The sequence below is a fragment of the Oncorhynchus clarkii genome, chromosome 12 (assembly GCF_045791955.1).
Source record: "Oncorhynchus clarkii lewisi isolate Uvic-CL-2024 chromosome 12, UVic_Ocla_1.0, whole genome shotgun sequence".
In the NCBI taxonomy this organism is placed as follows: domain Eukaryota; kingdom Metazoa; phylum Chordata; class Actinopteri; order Salmoniformes; family Salmonidae; genus Oncorhynchus; species Oncorhynchus clarkii.
In genome coordinates, this window is record NC_092158.1 from 10,218,318 (window position 1) to 10,231,581 (window position 13,264).

At 38.0% G+C, this 13,264-nt stretch overlaps 1 protein-coding gene across 1 annotated transcript in view; it reads right to left on the reverse strand.

Annotated features, from left to right (window-relative positions):
• LOC139422691 (potassium/sodium hyperpolarization-activated cyclic nucleotide-gated channel 1) overlaps nucleotides 1-13,264 on the reverse strand; it is a 159,919-nt gene that overhangs the window by 4,166 nt on the left and 142,489 nt on the right. The gene's annotated exons all lie outside the window — the stretch shown is intronic.

Sequence of the window (13,264 nt, forward strand, 5' to 3'; positions counted from 1 at the left end):
CATTCTTGGCATTCTCTCAACCAGTTTCATGAGGTAGTCACCTGGAATGCATTTCAATTAACAGGTGTACCTTGTTAAAAGTTAATTTGTGAAATGTCTTTCCTTAATGCATTTGAGCCAATCAGTTGTGTTGTGACAAAGTAGGGTTGGTATACAGAAGATAGCCCTATTTGGTAAAAGACCAAGTCCATATTATGGCAAGAACAGCTCAAATAAGCAAAGAGAAATGACAGTCCATCATTACTTTAAAACATGAAGGTCAGTCAAACCGGACAATGTAAAGAACTTCAAGTGCAGTCGCAAACACCATCAAGCGCTATGATGAAACTGGCTCTCATGAGGACCGCCACAGGAAAGGAAGACCCAGAGTTACCTTTCCTGCAGAGGATAAGTTCAATAGAGAAACTGCACCTCAGATTGCAGCCGATGTGTCTTCGTGAGACGCTGAGTAGGTGAACGGATGATCGCCGGACGTGTGCTTCCCAACGTGAAGCATGGAGGAGTAGGTGTGATTGTGTGTGGGTGCCTTGCTGGTGATACTCAGTGATTTATTTAGAATTCAAGGCACACTTAACCAGCATGACTACCAAAGCATTCTTCAGCGATACGGCATCCCATCTGGTTTGCGCTTAGTGGGACTATCATTGGAAAGCATTTCTCATGAAGCTGGTAAAGAGAATGCTAAGAGTGTGCAAAGATGTCATCAAGGCAAAGGGTGGCTACTTTAAAGAATCTAAAATCAAAAATATATTTTGGTTTGTTTAACACTTTTGTGGTTACTACATTATTCCATATGTGTTATTTCATAGTTTCGATGTCTTCACTATTATTCTACAATGTAGAAAATAGTCAAAATAAATAAAAACCCTTGAATGAGTAGGTGTATCCAAACTTTTGACTGGTACTGTGCATTTGGAAAGTATTCAGACCCTTGACTTTTTCCACATTTTGTTACGTTTTGTTAAATCGTTTTTTTCCCTCATCAATCTACACACAATATCCCATAATGACAAAGCCAAAACAGGATTTTAGACATTTTTGCAAATGTATTAAATATTAAAAACTGAAATATCACATTTACATAGACCCTTTACTCAGTACTTTGTTGAAGAACCTTTGGCAGTGATTACAGCCTCGAGTCTTCTTGGGTATGACGTCACAAGCTTGGCAAACCTGTAATTGGGGAGTTTCTCCCATTCAAGACCGGGCTCTGGCTGAGCAGCTCAAGGACATTCAGAAGTATCTCCTGCATTGTCTTGGTTGTGTCATTAGGGTCGTTGTCCTGTTGAAAGGTGAACCTTCACCCTAGTTTGAAGTCCTGAGCGCTCTGGAGCAGGTTTTCATCAAGGATCTCTCTGTACTTTGCTCCGTTCATCTTTCCCTCGATCCTGACTAGTGTCCCAGTCCCTGCCGCTGAAAAACATACCCCACAGCATGATGCTGTCACCACCATGCTTCACCGTAGGGATGGTGGCAGGTTTCCTCTAGACATGATGCTGCCACCACCATGCTTCACCATAGGGATGGTGGCAGGTTTCCTCCAGACATGATGCTGCCACCACCATGCTTCACCGTAGGGATGGTGCCAGTTTTCCTCTAGATGCAACGCTTGGCATACAGGCCAAAGAGTTCAATCTTGGTTTCATCAGACCAGAGAATCTTGCTTCTCATGGTCTGAGAGTCCTTTAGGTGCCTTTTGGCAAACTCCAAGTGGGCTGTCATTGGCCTTTTACTGAGGAGTGGCTTCCGTCTGGCCACTCTACCATAAAGACCTGATTGGTGGAGTGCTGCAGAGATGGTTGTCCTTCTGGCAGGTTTTCCCATCTCCACATAGGAACTCTGGAGCTCTGTCAGAGTAACCATCGGGTTCTTGGTCACCTCCCTGACCAAGGCCCTTCTCTCGCGATTGCTCAGTTTGGCCGGGCGTCCAGCTGATGATGGAGGCCACTGTGTTCTCCACTGTGTTCTTCTGTAGCATCTTCAATGCTACAGAAATATTTTGGTACTCTTCCCCAGATCTGTGCCCCGACACAATCCTGTCTCTGAGCTCTACAGACAATTCCTTCGACATCATGGCTTGGTTTTTGCTCTGACATGCATTGTAAACTGTGAGACCTTATATAGACAGGTGTGTGCCTTTCCAAATCATGTCAATCAAGTTGTATAAACATCTCAAGGATGATCAATGGAAACAGGATGCATCTGAGCTCAATTTAGAGTCTCATAGCAAAGGGTCTGAATTCTTACGTACACAAGGCATTTCAGTTTTTTTTTATGTTTAATACGTAATTATTATTATTTATTTTTTAAAAGACCTGTTTTCGCTTTTGTCATTATGGGCTATTGCGTATAGATTGATGAAGGGAAACAATGATTGAATCAATTTTAGAATAAGGCTGTAACGTAACAAAATGTGGGAAAAGTCAAGGGGGTCTGAGGACTTTCCGAATGGACTGTACGCGTGTATGAAAATACCCTCAAATAAAAGGTGGCATTCTGTACTGCTGCATCATACGAAACATTTGATCTCACATCCAAAATGCTGGAGTATAGAGCCAAATGAAAAGGTTTAGCTTCTCTGTCAAAATCAATACTCAGGGGGAGTGTACCTACCCAATAATAAAGTGTATTAGATTCTAATAATTTTCACAAATACAATTATATAATATAATTCTAAAACACATTGAGTTCACGCCTTGGCTATACATTCAGTAGGACAACAGTTAGCTATGCACTACAGAATACACACTGGAAGGAATCAACCACCACTATTACAAATATTTCAACACAGTCCTTAAAACTATAGGGCCCAACTACTAAACCATATTTCTTTAATGGCAGTTCAGTTTAGTTACATGAAGTTACCACAATAAAAATAAAATTCCAACTCAAAATCGTCAGTGTTTATTAATTTCCTCTTATTTTTTTTAATATATATATTTTGTTTATATTCAAAAGCTTTTTTATGTTTGACTAATTAATTTCTTTAGTATGTTAATTTTAAAAGAATGGTATAGCTGTAGTCCTCCTGCCCGCTGGCTATGAATGAAGAGAGGTGTAAAGATTTATTTCTAGGATGTATTTGTTTTGGAGCGTTGACCTTTTCCTCACGATTGCTGAGAAACTCTCTTGGTTAGTAAGGATGACAGATTAAGATTCTGGAACTGCTGGCAGCTTTAACAAAGGCTCATCAATCTTTTAAACAGAGACGTTTTCTTTTCCTCTGTGTACTGCTAATGGTGCTAAGGCCTTACAACCTTTCATTATTGAAAGGATGCAGACATTTTATACTGGCAGGTATGTCTATAACACTGGACTTCTTCGCTGATAGAGAGCACATCATAAAGCACATATCTGCAAGTTAGGCAGAAATATAGTTGGTACATAGTACCAGGTTAAATATATATGTATTTGGTACATAGTACCATGTTAAGCAGATGTATAGTTGGTACATAGTACCAGGTTAAGCAGACGTATAGTTGGTACATAGTACCAGGCTAAGCAGATGTATAGTTGGTACATAGTACCAGGTTAAGCAGATGTATAGTTGGTACATAGTACCAGGTTAAATAGATGTATAGTTGGTACATAGTACCAGGTTAAGCAGATGTATAGTTGGTACATAGTATCAGGGTAAGCAGATGTATAGTTGGTACATAGTACCAGGCTAAGCAGATGTATAGTTGGTGCATAGTACCAGGTTAAATATATGTATAGTTGGTACATAGTACCAGGCTAAGCAGATGTATAGTTGGTGCATAGTACCAGGTTAAATATATGTATAGTTGGTACATAGTACCAGGTTAAATAGATGTATAGTTGGTACATAGTAGCAGGTTAAATATATGTATAGTTGGTACATAGTACCATGTTAAGCAGATGTATGATGTATAGTTGGTACATATCTGCAGGTTAAGCAGACGTATAGTTGGTACATAGTACCAGGTTAAGCAGATGTATAGTTGGTACATAGTACCAGGTTAAGCAGAGGTATAGTTGGTACATAGTACCAGGTTAAGCAGATGTATAGTTGGTACATAGTACCAGGTTAAGCAGATGTTTAGTTGGTACATAGTACCAGGTTAAAGTAAGCCTTTTCGAAATGTCATCCTTTACAGAATACAGTGCTAGTGGCATTTTCATTACGCCCATATTCTGTACAGCCTCTCTGTTGACATATGGTCAGCTGTACAGACGGCCGGGTCAACGGCAGGGCAGAGGCAAACTGTTTGTGGCAGGCAGACGTATCCATAAGGACAGGATGTTAACATTCGTAGCTTTGTGTGAAAGAGAAGAAAGGGTCAAGGGGATCAATAGATTCCTTCGTAACGGTAAGTGTTGGCTAGACGTGTCCTGGCAAAAATCCATCCCTAGGGTCAAAAGGAACCCTATTCCCTTCATAGTGCACTTCCCATAGGGCTCTGGTCAAAAGTTTTGTAGGTAATAAGGCGCCATTTTGGGACGTAGCCCAACTCTCTGTTATGCCACACATAATGCCTCACCATCCAGCACAAAGCAATGACCGCCAGGGCCAGCACTGGGATGAGCATTGGCAGGTGGATCAGGCGTGATTGATTCTGTCCTTAGACTGGGTAAGCTTTGTGTGAGAGACGTTGAGTCCCTTATCAGTCATTCCAAGGAAGCCGATCAGTCATTGGCTTGGCCGTGATTCTCTTGGATGTGGACCAATGACAGCGCTGAACACTAGGGAGGTGGCTAGATGCTAACGCTAACACCAGACACTGACTGCATGGGTATACCATAGACTTACATGACGTCGGTATACATTGCTGAACAGAATGCTTCACGATTAAACTCTGGATGGGGAGGAGCACAACACAGACATGTTATTGTTGAAACACGAGGTCATGGGATGGAGGAGTGCCCTTGTAAGTCACGTACAGTATATTTACAGTCCAGTACAGTCAAATCTCACACAGCTCAGTAAATGCTTTGACTCTGATCAAATGGAAGCTGATGTCTGTGGAGATAACGTATTGGTGGAGCATAATAGAGTGATATTATGCAGTAAGACAAATAGGTTTAACCACTACCGTTAAACTGAGGGAATTAGACATGGACATGACTAGAAACGTGGACTGCATTGGCACTGGAGGGATACAGAGGAAACCTTGAGCCACAAGAACACACTTGTTTTTCAATGGGTTTCCTGTTCTTAAGTCTATTAATTATAGGTCATCGGGTGTGTAGATTTACAGTAGATCACCTGTTTAAACATGTAGATTTACAGTAGATCTACTGTTTAAACATGTAGATTTACAGTAGATCTACTGTTTAAACATGTAGATTTACAGTAGATCACCTGTTTAAACATGTAGATTTACAGTAGATCTACTGTTTAAACATGTAGATTTACAGTAGATCACCTGTTTAAACATGTAGATTTACAGTAGATCACCTGTTTAAACATGTAGATTTACAGTAGATCTACTGTTTAAACATGTAGATTTACAGTAGATCTACTGTTTAAACACTGCTTAAAACATTAAACTTTGAATACCCATATTTGTGTTACATTTTCTCTTTCTCAACGTACTTAGTGTCTTTTTAGAGGTAACTTCCCAGTTAATATTGAAATGAATAGGTGTTGTTTATTAAAGATGCCCCTTCATTGTCTGTATACATGAACCGTACTGAAATGTCATGAATTAAACTGAAATGTGGCTATTTCAGTGGCTATTTCACAAAAGCATTTTGTATTGTGCTGTATTGAACTAATGGTATGGTGACAAACTGGTTGAATAATGTTGTTTTCACTTCATTTCAATAACAAAAAAACGTTGATGATGTTGAAACAACGTGGAAAACGATTTGCAAAACGTCATTAAAATAAGGGAATTTCATATTTTTTTCACCCAACTTTATAACTTCAATGACACTGGATTTAAAAAAAAAAAAAAAAAACGTAAAAATTGAATTCACGTTAGTTGACAACTCAACCAAATGTAAATCAAAAGTAGATGTTAAAACGACATCTGTGCCAAGTAGGAACTGTCAATCCTGGACGTGAGGGCCCAAGGGGAAATAAACACCACACCAATTAAGACGCAAACAGTTTAAAACTAAACTGAAACAAAAGGCAGTTAACAGAATGAACAACAATCAGAACAATACAAAACATTAATGCTGGTTCTAACCAACAAAGGAGTTATCTCCGTGTGGTGTCAAACTTGTAACTACTTTTGAACATAAAAATAAAAACCCAGAAACCTTCGCTGGTAGCTGATATCAAGAAAACAAACTTCAGTTGTTTCAAATAAGTAAAGAAACATTCTTGTTGCATCCCATTTGAAAAGCTACTTATCCCCTGAGTGCCGCTATACTGATGAGATGTGTAGAGAAATAGTACACTACACTATGCCTATAGATTAATGCTCATGAACTTTATTTAGACTGTGGCTCTTAATCAATTAGGAGATTAATGATTACTGACCATAAGGCTCGTTAAATGTATACTCTAGGCTTTCACACATTTGATTGGTTATCTAACCGACTAGTCCGTGCAGGTAAATCCCTGCCCATGGTAATTACTGAGAAGGGACGTAACAGAACAGAGAGGCGTTTACGGAGCAGTACACAGAGCTGAAAAACCTCACCAGGTGGCTGCTTGGTGTGACGTCAGCCCAAACTCTAAAAATAGGAAAAGCATAAAGCTGCTTAGGTTTTCTCTCAAGTCACTCTGACCTTTGTACTAAAACAAAGACAACGATCAACTCAACAAATACACTGTAGTCATTTTCTCAATTATTATTATTATTTTTTTCAACAAAAAAAAAAAGGCTCCATCACAAAATTCACAATTCATGTCAAACTGGAATCAACTTGAACTGTAATAATTCTGAAATAATGAAAAACATATATATTTTTTTTAAACAGATGAAAATGTATTCCTACACTCAGCATATCGGTTTAGTTGCATTGATAGAATCCAAGTACTTTCAAAATGTCTACAGAAACAATATGGCATGTAAACATTCAATCAATATTCCTTTGTTTTAGTTACCTCTGTCAAATTATTACTTAGAACCTGTTGACAACAAAGATTATGTTAAACCTACTGTGGGGGAACCTTCGTCTAACTTTAGGTTTCTTTTCAATGGAGGAAGGAATTCACCTTGGGAATGAATGTAACACTGTGAGTTCATGTTCTGGAAAATGTATTTGAGAACAAATTAATTTTAGTGCGTCTGGTTCATTTCCTCTGGCTGTGCGAATATTGAAATTGGAATAAAAGGGTTTACCTGCTGCCTATTCGTCGGCCAGGACACTCTTGAAAACGAGATGTGCTCATCTCAAGAGGGACTCCTGGTCAAATCATTTTTTTTAGATAGAGATACAATCAATTGTGCAACATGTTATTTGTTTCAAATGCATGGTTCTTTTTTTTTTTAAAGAACCAACCAGACAAGCACTTGCAGTCCAAGTCCATAAATAAACGAGACATCCAGCACTGATCATGACATTGTATTTTCCCTTGTATGAGACAAAACCCCCTTTTTTTAAAGTCCAAATGAACAAATTCATTTCATAACACTTACTGATTTAGGAGAAGTGTTTTTTTAACAGCCGGCAGCCAGCTCTTGTATTGAAACGGAATATAATGTGACACATTGGTTGGTTGTTTCCAAAAGCCAACCTTATGCTCTAGAGAAAAGGGCAAATGTAAATCACGACCACCACAGAGGTCAAAGGGCATACGTTTCAGAGGGAAGTGTAGACAGAATCTACAGGGCAATGGAACTGATGTACAGTACTATAGCCAGTTGGTCAAAGCTATGAGAGGAATCATTCACATTTCCAGAAGAAGGTACATTCAGCGCTATGACAACATACCATGTTTACCTAATAGACTATTAATTTGCTCTGATTGGTCTATCCCAACCATGTTTTATCGATTGATTAATTGACTTGCCTGTCACAATAGTATTGCAATGTTGAGTCAACACAAGGGGTGCAAAGCAATTCAATGTCAACATGCCTGAGACACAAACAAAGATACCAACTCAAACTCAATAAACCAACAAAGAAGAAAGAAACCAACATACCAACTCAAACTCAATAAACCAACAAAGAAGAAAGAAACCAACATACCAACTCAAACTCAATAAACCAACAAAGAAGAAACAAACAAACATACCAACTCAAACTCAATAAACCAACAACAAAGAAGAAACAAACCAACATACCAACTCAAACTCAATAAACCAACAAAGAAGAAAGAAACCAACATACCAACTCAAACTCAATAAACCAACAAAGAAGAAAGAAACCAACATACCAACTCAAACTCAATAAACCAACAAAGAAGAAACAAACAAACATACCAACTCAAACTCAATAAACCAACAACAAAGAAGAAACAAACCAACATACCAACTCAAACTCAATAAACCAACAAAGAAGAAACAAACAAAAATACCAACTCAAACTCAATAAACCAACAAAGAAGAAACAAACAAACATACCAACTCAAACTCAATAAACCAACAAAGAAGAAAGAAACCAACATACCAACTCAAACTCAATAAACCAACAAAGAAGAAACAAACAAACATACCAACTCAAACTCAATAAACCAACAAAGAAGAAACAAACAAACATACCAACTCAAACTCAATAAACCAACAAAGAAGAAACAAACAAACATACCAACTCAAACTCAATAAACCAACAAAGAAGAAACAAACAAAAATACCAACTCAAACTCAATAAACCAACAAAGTAGAAACAAACAAACAAACATACCAACTCAAACTCAATAAACCAACAAAGAAGAAACAAACAAACATACCAACTCAAACTCAATAAACCAACAAAGAAGAAAGAAACCAACATACCAACTCAAACTCAATAAACCAACAAAGAAGAAACAAACAAACATACCAACTCAAACTCAATAAACCAACAAAGAAGAAACAAACAAAAATACCAACTCAAACTCAATAAACCAACAAAGTAGAAACAAACCAACATACCAACTCAAACTCAATAAACCAACAAAGTAGAAACAAACAAACAAACATACCAACTCAAACTCAATAAACCAACAAAGTAGAAACAAACAAACATACCAACTCAAACTCAACAAACCAACAAAGAAGAAACAAACAAACCAACATACCAACTCAAACTCAACAAACCAACAAAGAAGAAACAAACAAACCAACATACCAACTCAAACTCAATAAACCAACAAAGAAGAAACAAACAAACATACCAACTCAAACTCAATAAACCAACAACAAAGAAGAAACAAACAAACATACCAACTCAAACTCAATAAACCAACAAAGAAGAAACAAACAAAAATACCAACTCAAACTCAATAAACCAACAAAGTAGAAACAAACAAACAAACATACCAACTCAAACTCAATAAACCAACAAAGAAGAAACAAACCAACATACCAACTCAAACTCAATAAACCAACAAAGAAGAAACAAACAAAAATACCAACTCAAACTCAATAAACCAACAAAGTAGAAACAAACAAACAAACATACCAACTCAAACTCAATAAACCAACAAAGTAGAAACAAACAAACATACCAACTCAAACTCAACAAACCAACAAAGAAGAAACAAACAAACCAACATACCAACTCAAACTCAACAAACCAACAAAGTAGAAACAAACAAACAAACATACCAACTCAAACTCAATAAACCAACAAAGTAGAAACAAACAAACATACCAACTCAAACTCAACAAACCAACAAAGAAGAAACAAACAAACCAACATACCAACTCAAACTCAACAAACCAACAAAGAAGAAACAAACAAACCAACATACCAACTCAAACTCAACAAACCAACAAAGAAGAAACAAACAAACCAACATACCAACTCAAACTCAATAAACCAACAAAGAAGAAACAAACAAACCAACATACCAACTCAAACTCAACAAACCAACAAAGAAGAAACAAACAAACCAACATACCAACTCAAACTCAACAAACCAACAAAGAAGAAACAAACAAACCAACATACCAACTCAAACTCAATAAACCAACAAAGAAGAAACAAACAAACCAACATACCAACTCAAACTCAACAAACCAACAAAGAAGAAACAAACAAACCAACATACCAACTCAAACTCAACAAACCAACAAAGAAGAAACAAACAAACCAACATACCAACTCAAACTCAATAAACCAACAAAGAAGAAACAAACAAACAGGAAATAAATACAAACCACAAGCTTAATCCAGGTTTGAGACAACATTTGCACACTATCGTTCTGCAAATTCAACTTGTTTTTATAAAAATATTCTCAGAGTATCTGCTATATTTAAAATACACTGGGTACCTGTACACAAAAAAACTCCCATCATATCGCCCCTTTTTGGTACTAGTTGATAAAGTGCCTGAGCAAAATGAAAGTTTGTTAAAGATAGAATTCACAATAACTTTCTGCTATTATATATCAAATGTTTGGCCATGCAATTCAAACAAATGTCCCAGAGTTCCAGTTGAACACCCTCACCATGCTTTATGCATGTGATGATAAATGTCCCCAACCACTCCTATCCAATTCCTATATTCCTACGGTAATGATCCACGACTCTTTAATGCTTTACGCTCATAGTTTCAAACTACCGGTCATTTGAATAACATTAGAATATTTGTTGATGTAATGTCATAATTGTAATGTTAACTTTAACATGCCATAAAGCATGTTTAGTAAATAATCTTAAGATTTATACTATTCTTTATATCTATTATTTTACAGAGCGGGAGTTGGACGACTCCTTTCAATCATGTGTGATTTATTTAAAAAAATAAAAAAAAATAGAATTTAATATTTGAAACAGCTAATGTTTCTTTTAAATAAACTCCTTCTAAGTTATTTTTATTTTTAAGTTATATGTTTCTCATTGGTTCAAACCAGGTGGGCCAAGTCTGGCTAAAATCCATCAAGAAAGTGAACATTTTAAAGCAGAAAGTAATTGAGGAGAGGGCTAGGGATTAAATGGGGGCAAAAATAATGTGTACATTATAAAAGTAGACCTCACATGGAGAAACAAACAATTCTGACATCCCTACTAAGCTCACTTCAAAATTAAGCATATCTATGCAGAAACCAAAAGTTGAGAAAAAAATAATATAGCTGATTTCTAAAATGTTGCATACGACATCAGTTAACTTTGAACTTCTGTCAAAATGTGAGACCTGACAAAAAGGCACTTGTAACGTAATAAATATAGCTTACCAAGCCACCTGCTGTATTCTGTCCTTTAATAAAGATAAAAGATTATAGACTTTTCATGGAAACAGAATGGCCGTCTTAGGACAAAGAGTACATACAGTACACACAATATGAAAAGGGTGGTTTCTCAATACGGATGCATTACCTATATGCATTACTAGTGCAATATTCTACAAGCATTAGATGCTATATGCTTTCTTCTCCTTATGAGTGTGTGGCCATGATGAAATGTGAATTTTATAGGCAACCTCTCCAGATAAATATCAGACAATATTTGTAGCATCAAAGCAGCCAATTGAGGAGAAACATTTAAACCAGATTATATCAGAATATTTCCCAAATATTAATTATAGTACAAATCTAGTACATTATGAGCATAATTATTTAAAAGGGAGAAGTTATTTAGGAAAAACAGCATAAAAAAGATGCCCTGGTTGCATTACATACATGTGCCCCTTTTTTCAGTCATTAAAATAATTATGTTTCTATCTGATTAATTGATTCTTTCTTTATGACTTTAGTTAAATTGCCACTAATAACGGCAAAGTTTGTCTATGTTTCTCTAACAAATGAAAGGAACATGGCTTGGCAGGAACCAGAGTGAGAGGTGAAGGAACTGGCCGTGTACAGTAGCTAGGGTTACAACATTTAGTAGATTCCACAAATTTCCAAGTTTTCCAGAAATCCAGGCTGGAGGATTCTCATATCTCCTGATTATTCCCTCCTGATTCCAGGAATATCCCATCCGAGATTTCTGCAAAGCTGGGGAATTTTGGGAAAGTTGCCAGACGCTAAGGGGAGTCATATAATGTCTACAAGCCGTGCCTGTCAAGCCGGATCAAGCCTGGTCAAACCTGGTCAAGCCTGGTCAAGCCTGGTTAACTTTGAGGCCTCTGGCTCCCTGCCCTCCCTCCCTGGTGTCACATGCCCAGCTCAGGGCCCCTGTTTGGGGGCCAGGCCAGTCTATGGCTGCTCTGGCTGGGCTGGTCCTTGGGACGGGGTCGGGGTGCTGCTCATACCCAGGTGTGCAGGTGAATGGAGACGGAGGCACATGCAGATGAATTATAGCTTCCATCCACTCGCCAGAAGGGATTCCAGTTGGGGGTCAACACCAAACCAAAGAAGGGATGGAACTGACACCCTCCTGGACAGACAGATCTGACACCCTCCTGGACAGACAGATCTGACACCCTCCAGGACAGACAGATCTGACACCCTCCTGGACAGACAGATCTGACACCCTCCTGGACAGACAGATCTGACACCCTCCTGGACAGACAGATCAGACACCCTCCAGGACAGACAGATCAGACACCCTCCTGGACAGACAGATCTGACACCCTCCTGGACAGACAGATCAGACACCCTCCTGGACAGACAGATCAGACACCCTCCTCCAGGACAGACAGATCTGACACCCTCCTGGACAGACAGATCTGACACCCTCCTGGACAGACAGATCTGACACCCTCCTGGACAGACAGATCTGTAGTGCTGAGCGATTAACCAAAATATTTTGTTGTTGTTGGTTATTAAACAACGAATTGACCGACTATGGTTCAATTACTGGAATTCCATTTAGTTTTTTTTTTGTGAGCCTAATCATTCACAAGATAAATCTGAAAAATCAAGTCAAGAATTATGTGGAATGCTGGGCTGAAGGGGTGTAGTTTTCATTAAGCAAATATACAACCTTGTTCAGCGCAGAAACTTGGTAATTAACGACAATGACCATAATCCATTGTGCCAGTTTTCTCCGGCTCAGAGACAAATCAGCGAGGAAGATAGTGAACGAAGCGAGAGGTTTCATTCTCGCCAAAATCTGTCCAAATTAACGCAATGCTTTTCTATGGACTTATTTTGGACCTAAGCTTGTCGCCTGCCTTCCCGTCTTTGGGACAACAACTCCTATTGTTAGGGTGGAGACACGAGCATCTCGTCATTAAATACAGATCTCTGGACGGATACACTTTTACACCTGCTACGTTAGATACACACGGACCACATAGACTCCATGAGGGAGG